The sequence below is a fragment of the Arvicola amphibius genome, chromosome 2 (genome assembly GCF_903992535.2).
Source record: "Arvicola amphibius chromosome 2, mArvAmp1.2, whole genome shotgun sequence".
Taxonomy (NCBI): domain Eukaryota; kingdom Metazoa; phylum Chordata; class Mammalia; order Rodentia; family Cricetidae; genus Arvicola; species Arvicola amphibius.
Window position 1 is genome coordinate 47,485,571 of NC_052048.2, and position 7,392 is coordinate 47,492,962.

A 7,392-nucleotide genomic window follows, 5' to 3' on the forward strand; every position below is an offset into this window, starting at 1 on the left:
TTTTCTCTCCCCCTCTCTCCTTTCCTCCCCTTCTCTTTTTTCTCTTCTTTTTCCCCTCTCATCCTCTCCCCCCTACCTTCTGTTCCCTCTCTCTCCTACCTCCTACCCCCTCTCCTCTCCCTTTCTGCCTCTCCTCCCTCCCCACCTCTTTCTAGTGGTAGGGATTAAACATAGGATCTCAAGCAGGTCATGGAAGCATTCTACCACTGAGCTACATCCCCAGCTCTAGTTTTTCAATTAGTTAATTCTCTTTTTAAAGTTTTTTAATTTTTTTATTTTTTATGTTCATTGGTGGTTTTGCCATGGAACTGGAGTTGTAAGCGGCCATGTGGGTGTGGGGAATTGAACCCCGGTCCTCTAGAAAGGCATTCAGTGCTCTTAACATCTTTCCAACCATCTTTCCAACCCCCCAGTTAACTAACTAATTCTCAAATTTTACGTAGCTGGGCAGAGGTGGTGCTGGCTTTTAATCCCAGCACTCAGGAAGCAGAGGCAGGTAGGTCTCTACACGTTTGAGGCTGACCTAGTCAACAAAGCAAGTTCCAGGACAGCCAGAGCTGTTACCCAGAGAAACTCTATCAAAACCAAACACACACACACACACACACACACACACACACACACACACCACGTCTTTGATGAGTTCTTGTGTACATGGTGTATTTTTGTTGTCTTTACCCCTTACCTTTTTCTTCTCCCTCCCACTAAACCTTCTTCTTCCACACAAGCCCAGCCCTGTTTTTTCACTTCTGACTCTGAGACAAAGTCTTGCTAAACGGCCCTACCTAGTGTTGGACTTGCTGTGGCTGAGGCTGACCTTGATAGTTTCCTGCCTCTGCCTTCTCGAGTACTGGAAACACGGGACTGACTGCGCTACCATGTCCTGCTCGCACGTCTCCTTGCTCCAGCGGGTTTCTATTTTAAGCACACGCCTGCTGTTCCTGAGCACATGGGTACAATCTCAAGAACCATAAAATAAAACAAACACAAGCACGCATGTGACTGCTGTCTTTCCCTTGACCAATTTCATTTCATTTTCAACAATCCGCTTGCCTCTACTGTGTACCATATGAGCTTAGTCAACTCTGTGGATGGATGAATGCTACTTCTGCTTAGCAGCACAGAGCCGTAGAAAGCATTCATTCATTCATTCATTCAGTCAGTCAGTCAGTCAGTCATCATTTCTGAGTTCCTACCCTGGGTCACATTCTGAGGTCACATATTCTGAGTAGGTCTGATTCAGTGAGAGTGACCTCCCTCTCCTAATCCCTCAGGGGTTCCCAAAGGGGGAAGGCACACCCTAACCCCTGACTCAGACACCTCCAGCATTTCATTCTGTGGTGCCATCTGAACTCGAGTGTGCCCTTCTCCTAGCCATCATCTCTACTAAGATGCACACCTCTTCAATGTCATGGACTCACAGTAAGTTGTCCACACACAGCATGACAGTACTCACTTCCGCAACAATCCCTCTTGGTCCACCCTCACCCTAACTTAACCTGCATCTATCCCTCACTGCTGAGCAGACAGGAAACCGTCTGAGGTTGCCCTTGTCCGTGCTCATCTCTGAGAGTCCACCAAGAAGCACAACCTGGGCTAGGCTGTGCAGCCTCTGTGCCAAGGGGTGATGCTGAAGTTGGCACCAGAGTCAGTTGAGTGGAGTCAAGACAGAGAGGGAATCTGAATGTCATGGTGACATCCTTTGGGTCTGAGCCAGTTCATGCCTGGAGCCAGGCTTTCTCTGGGACATGGCCTGACAGATTGCCTTTGACTTTTAGCCAGTCAAACCAGATTTCCTGACATTTGTCCCAACAGAGTCCCCACAAACTCACGGCCCATGGCACTGAGAGACACCATTGTTCCTGAATGTGTTTTCTTTCTCCCCAGGAAACTTTAATCTTAGACACAAAGGCAAGACAAAGGTGGGATTTTCAGGTGTGTTGATGGGGAATGTGACTATGAGGGGCCCAAGTAGGTGGCCCTGATTTTTTATTTTTGTGTGTGCTGTTCTTGCCAATGTCAGCCACCTTGGTATCACTCAGTGGAGAGTTCCCGCAGTGGTTTAGTTCAGCGGAAAGAGATTTTGTTATTTTAGCACACATTTTCATTGTGGGTGGTGGGGACATTTTCTGGTTTTGTTTTGACAAATCAAAAGTAGTGATTTAAGTCATCACTGAATAAGACTATAGTTACGCATTCACTACCTCACAAAGTTTCAGTTAACAAGGGCCAAAACATACAGGCCTCATCAGTCCACTGTACAACCTCAGTGCACCTCACAGCCTCCATGACCCCACGGCCTCCGTGACAACACAGCCTCCATCAGTGACCACACAGCCTCCGTCCACCCCACGGCCTCCGTCCCCCACATGGCCTCCGTCCACCCCACAGCCTTTGAGACCACACCACCTGTGTCCTCCACACAGCCTATGTCCCCAACACAGCCTCCGTGACCACACAGTCTCAGTGTGCAGCAGGTTGTATCATCCTATAATACAATGTACACTCTGTGATGTTTGCACAATGGCAAAACTGCCTAACAACATTTGTCTTCGTTGTTAGGTGGTGCATGACTGCTTTGGGTCTCAAGGGACTCTAGGAGCTGACTGGTTCAGCCCCCATCAATACTCTTCTTCTTCCTTGTAGAACGAGGCCATCAGAAGATGCATCTCCAGGCTCCATGGAGACTCGCACTCACTCAAGATTAACTAGAACTTGTTTGTCTGGGGCTCATGGTGAATTTCAGCTGGTAGAGAACTTGCCTAGCAATGTACGAAGCCCTGGGCTCAAGCCCTGAGACTGCATAAACCATGAGTGACAGCCCATAAGTGTAACCTTCACACTTGAGAGGTGGAGGCAGGAAGACCAGAAGTCCATGGTCACCTTTGGCTGCATAAGAATTTCAAAGCCAGCCTGTGCTACAGGAGACTTTGAAAGAAACAAAACAACTTGAAATCTCTTATCTGAACAGCTCTGGCAAAACAAACAAGCAAGCAATCTGTCTCGTTCTAGAGACTCCAAGGTGTGTTTCTTTACAAAATGATGTCTTTCCAGTGGTTCAGTCTCTTTCCCTGGGCCTCTGTTTCTCATTTGCAAACATGGGGATTATAATAATAGAAGCTACCCTACCGGAGGTTTGAAAGATAGATGGAGGAAAGTCCAAAGCCCTAGCCTGATCGCTTGCTGAGTCACTTCTTGCCTGCTTCTCTGGAAGGCTTACAGTAGTGAGCCACAGCCCTGGCCTTAATGGCCTTTGGTTAGCCTCAGAAGCAGGGGAACAGAGTAGACACTGGCTCCCTCCCATGGGGTCACCATAAGCTGCCTGTGTCTTGTCAATGGGGGTTCCAGCTCCTGTTGTACAGCTTCTCCACAGGCCGGGGTGATGGCTCTCACCTGGGGTTGACAACCAGTGTGGCACCAAGGAGCTGTGCTTGCCCTGCTTCCTCCATCACCCTTCATCTTGCAAACCTTCCCAAGCTCTCCAGTGAGCCTCCAGTTTGAGCCATGCTCTGCTCCTGCTGAGTCATTCCTATACATGCCCAGCACCTCAGCCTCCCTAGCAGTTGCCCTGGTGACAGAGTTGTCTCCCTAGCAGAGGCTCAGATGTGTGTTGGATGTGACCTGAAGGTCCCTTTCACTCCTGAGGCCTCTTCCTAGTGGTTTCTGCCTTGAAAGAAGAGCGGCTTTTTTTTAGTAGAATTTTAAGAAGATTTGTTTTATTAAGTCTGTGTGTGTGTGTTCACGCAAGTGCCATATATGCGGAGGTTAGGGTTTAACCTTGTATGTCACCCTCTGGATGACTTCCTGTGGGCTCTCCAAAGGGTTTCCTCTCTCTGCTCTTCTCTGTCCCCTGATTCACCTTTGCTCTTTCTGCACTCCAGCCCAGCTGATCCATGGCAGTCCTTTCTCAGCCTGTCCCCAGACACTGTGGTCACCCCTCCCTGTCTTTCCCTGCCATGCAAGGTCTTTGCTCCCCTGGGTGATTATTTTTAAGCCATTGCCACCTGGCCTGATGCCTGGCACTTTCGGTATGTGCCTGCAGAGGTGACAGATCCCCTAGCACTGGAATTCAGGGAGCTGTGAGCCACTTGATGAGAATCCTGGGAACTGAACTTGGGTCCCTTACAAGAGTAGTACACAGTCTTTAACCACTGAGCCATCAATCCAGCCTCCTGAAGAGCAGCTTTGATGAATGACGGCCCTGGTAGCCACACATCTGCCAGCTGCCGGGACCGGTGGCTCATGGACGCAGCTTTTGGTCCCTGTCACTGTGTTTGCCTCTAACATTCTCATCTCCCTGTAGAGGAATCTCAGTGTGTCAGACCCAAATCCAGCAGGGCTGCTGAGGCTAATCTATCTTGAGCTTAAACTCAAGTATGTTTAGTGTTTCCAATTGTACCCCTGAGTTTTTATGTTCCTCTCAAGTTCATGTGTTGAAACCTGAACCCCAGTGTGGTGGGGCTTGGAGACAGGGTTTTTGAGAGGTAATTAGAGTTAGACAAGGTGGTGGGGGTTCTGCTCCCCATCATGGAATCAATAATTTTTCAGAAGAATAGAAGGAGGGATCTGGTAATATTCCTCTATAATCCTAGCACTTAGAAGGTAGAGGCAAGATGGTGAGCTCCAGACATCCTTATCTTTGCTGCTTTTGTCTTCTCTGAAGTCTGTTGAAAATGTCACTCTCAAGCCAGGACACCTATGACAAGGGAGAATTTAATGAAGAAAAAATTATTTTAACGCTGGTCCCAACTACTGCGGCACTAACCATAGACATTGCCTATAACGAAGTCAAGTGTTTCTTCAGCCATAGACTTCAGGCCTCCAGTTCCCCCAATGCCAGCTTCTCAGGATACCAACTCCTTGGTATCCAAGTTAAAGCCCCACCGCCCCTGCCACCATCCTGCCTCCTATTAATGAGGTGTCCCAGAACGCTCTTCGGGAACGGTGTTGCTGTCATAACTTAAGTACAAATGGCAAGAAAGTTGAAGTCTACTTGAGACTCCAGAAAAACTCATATTCCAAACAAAAATGTCACATTCCCCAAATATCTTTTGAGGCCAAAATGAAGCCAGTTCCCAAGAAACCCAAAATTGTCATCAAAGGACCCAGGCCTTGAAGCTTCAAGAGGAAGAGAGGAGGACGTTAGAGTTGAAGTTATAACTTCAGAAAGGGAATCCGTTTTTGCAGTCTGGGGAAGAATTGTCGTGAGAGCTGCTCACCCTAAGGCTGTGAACCGCCAGCCTCTTCCCTTGATTGTCAAAGCCTTTCAGCTGCCAATTACTGGATGCAGGTAGTGCATCCTCCATAGTAGACAGCTCCCTGCAGATAAGGCAGGCTGGGTTTGCCTGCAGATGCACACCGGTCATACCTGGGTTCCAGACAGTCCCCAAAGGATAGTACCTCTCTGTAGAAGGAGCTGCGGGCCGCTTCTCGCTGCCTGGCTCCCAGCTGCCTGGCAAGCTTATGCCCCGAAATAACAACACACAAATTATATTCTTTTAAACACTGCCTGGCCCATTAGTTCCAGCCTCTTATTGGCTAACTCTCACATCTTGACTAACCCATTTCTAATAATTTGTGTAGCACCACAAGGTGGTGGCTTACCGGGAAAGATCCTAACCTGCGTCTGTCTCTGATGGGAGAATCATGGCATCTGACTCATTTTCCTTCTTCCCAGCATTCTGTTCTGTCTATCCCACCTACCTATGTTCTGACCTATCAGGCCAAGCAGTTTTCTTTATTAATTAACCAATGAAAGTAACACATAGACAGATGACCCTCCTACATCACCTCTCTTCCTATTACCAGCCTGTGCGTTCCCATCCCCAGGAATGGAAGATAATAGCTGTGTCATGAATGCATCCACAGCAATAGGAAGATGAAGAGAAACTTTGAAAGAGACAAACACTCTAAAAGGAAATACAAAACACTGCCTCCAAATCTGCCACCTTAGACTGACAAGGTTTCCTGAGGTGAATGTACGAGTCCTATAATGGCTAAAGCACTGGACATCCATCCCTGCGTTGGACTTGCTCAATGCTATTTTGTTCTTGAAGTCCAGAGAGCAATTTTGTTTACAGGGTCCAGAGAACAACTGGGGTGGAAAGATGTCTTATAACAAAATAAAATTCCTATCAGAAGAAGAAGGAGGAGGAGGAGGAGGAGGAGGAGGAGGAGGCAAGACAATCAGAAGTTCAAGATCAGCTTCAGATACATAAGACCCTTATCTCAAAACATGAATGGGAGAGAGAGAAGGAGGACGGAAGGAAGGAAGGAAGGAAGGAAGGAAGGAAGGAAGGAAGGAAGGAAAGAAGAAAGGGTGAAAGAGCCAGAGGAGTTCAAATTGGTAGGCGAATGCTAAGCAGAATGAGAGAGAGGATGGTGAGTTCAAGACCAACCTGAGTTACAGCTCAGCTGCAGAGCTTGTCTGCCATACATACAGTCCAAGGTTTCATCCCCAACGTTATGTAAGTCAGGTATAAATCTGGCAGTACCTGCCAGGAATCCCGGCACTTAATAGGCAGAGGCAGGAGTCCAAGGTCATCCTTAACTGCATAGTGAACACAAGACTGAAGAAGAGAGAGACCAGTATTTTCATTCTGCCCATGATGAGGATAGCCGGCATCTACCAACGAGCCCAGGAGGGAGCTCTACCCAAGGAAAGCTGGCTGGCATTTTGACCTCGGGTGTCCAGTGCTTTGAGGCATAAGTGCCTGTTCTTTGTGTCACTCGGTTTGTGGAATCTGGGACAGCTGCTGCACTGATGAAGACAATAGAAATATCTCTGTGTGTGAGGGCCTCAGAGACCCTCTCCTCCAGCCCTGTGGACCAGATGCTAGCTGAGCCTTTCACAGGAATAACTGCATCCATTCAAGGATGTCCAAAATCAAGATGCCAGGCAGTTTGGCTTCCTGGCCAGCACTCTTGTTCTGGTTTGCTGATGGCCAACTTCTCACCATATTTTCCCATGGTGGACAAAAAGACAAGGAAAGAAAGCCTTTAAAAGTTCCTTTAAAAGTGCCACTTTGATAATTCCCCCTTTATCCATTTTCTTAGAAACCCCACACAACTTTGCTTATAAAGCTCATTGCCCAGAGACTGCAGCTGTGGCCAGACGTAGCCACAATAGACTGCTCAGGGCAGTCTATTCCTCAGGTTCCCTGCAGCCATTAGTGCTGCCTGGCTCAAAATAGGAAGGAGCGGGGACTTCTAGGTGGGGGTCTCTTCCATGGTGCCGCTTTTATCATTTTACCAGTGAGGAAACCCAGGCGCTGAGAAGGGGCTCAGGCATCTTGCCCATGATGACATCAAGGGTAAAGACTTGGCCAGCACTTGGGTGAGGTCTGCTGATTCTGGCATGCATTTTCCTGGCAGGTTTGCTGAGAGGAAAGG

At 48.1% G+C, this 7,392-nt stretch overlaps 1 pseudogene; it reads left to right on the forward strand.

Annotated features, from left to right (window-relative positions):
• Positions 1–4,192: 4,192 nt before the first annotated feature.
• LOC119807144 lies at positions 4,193–5,953 on the forward strand (annotated as a pseudogene).
• The last annotated feature ends 1,439 nt before the right edge of the window (positions 5,954–7,392 follow it).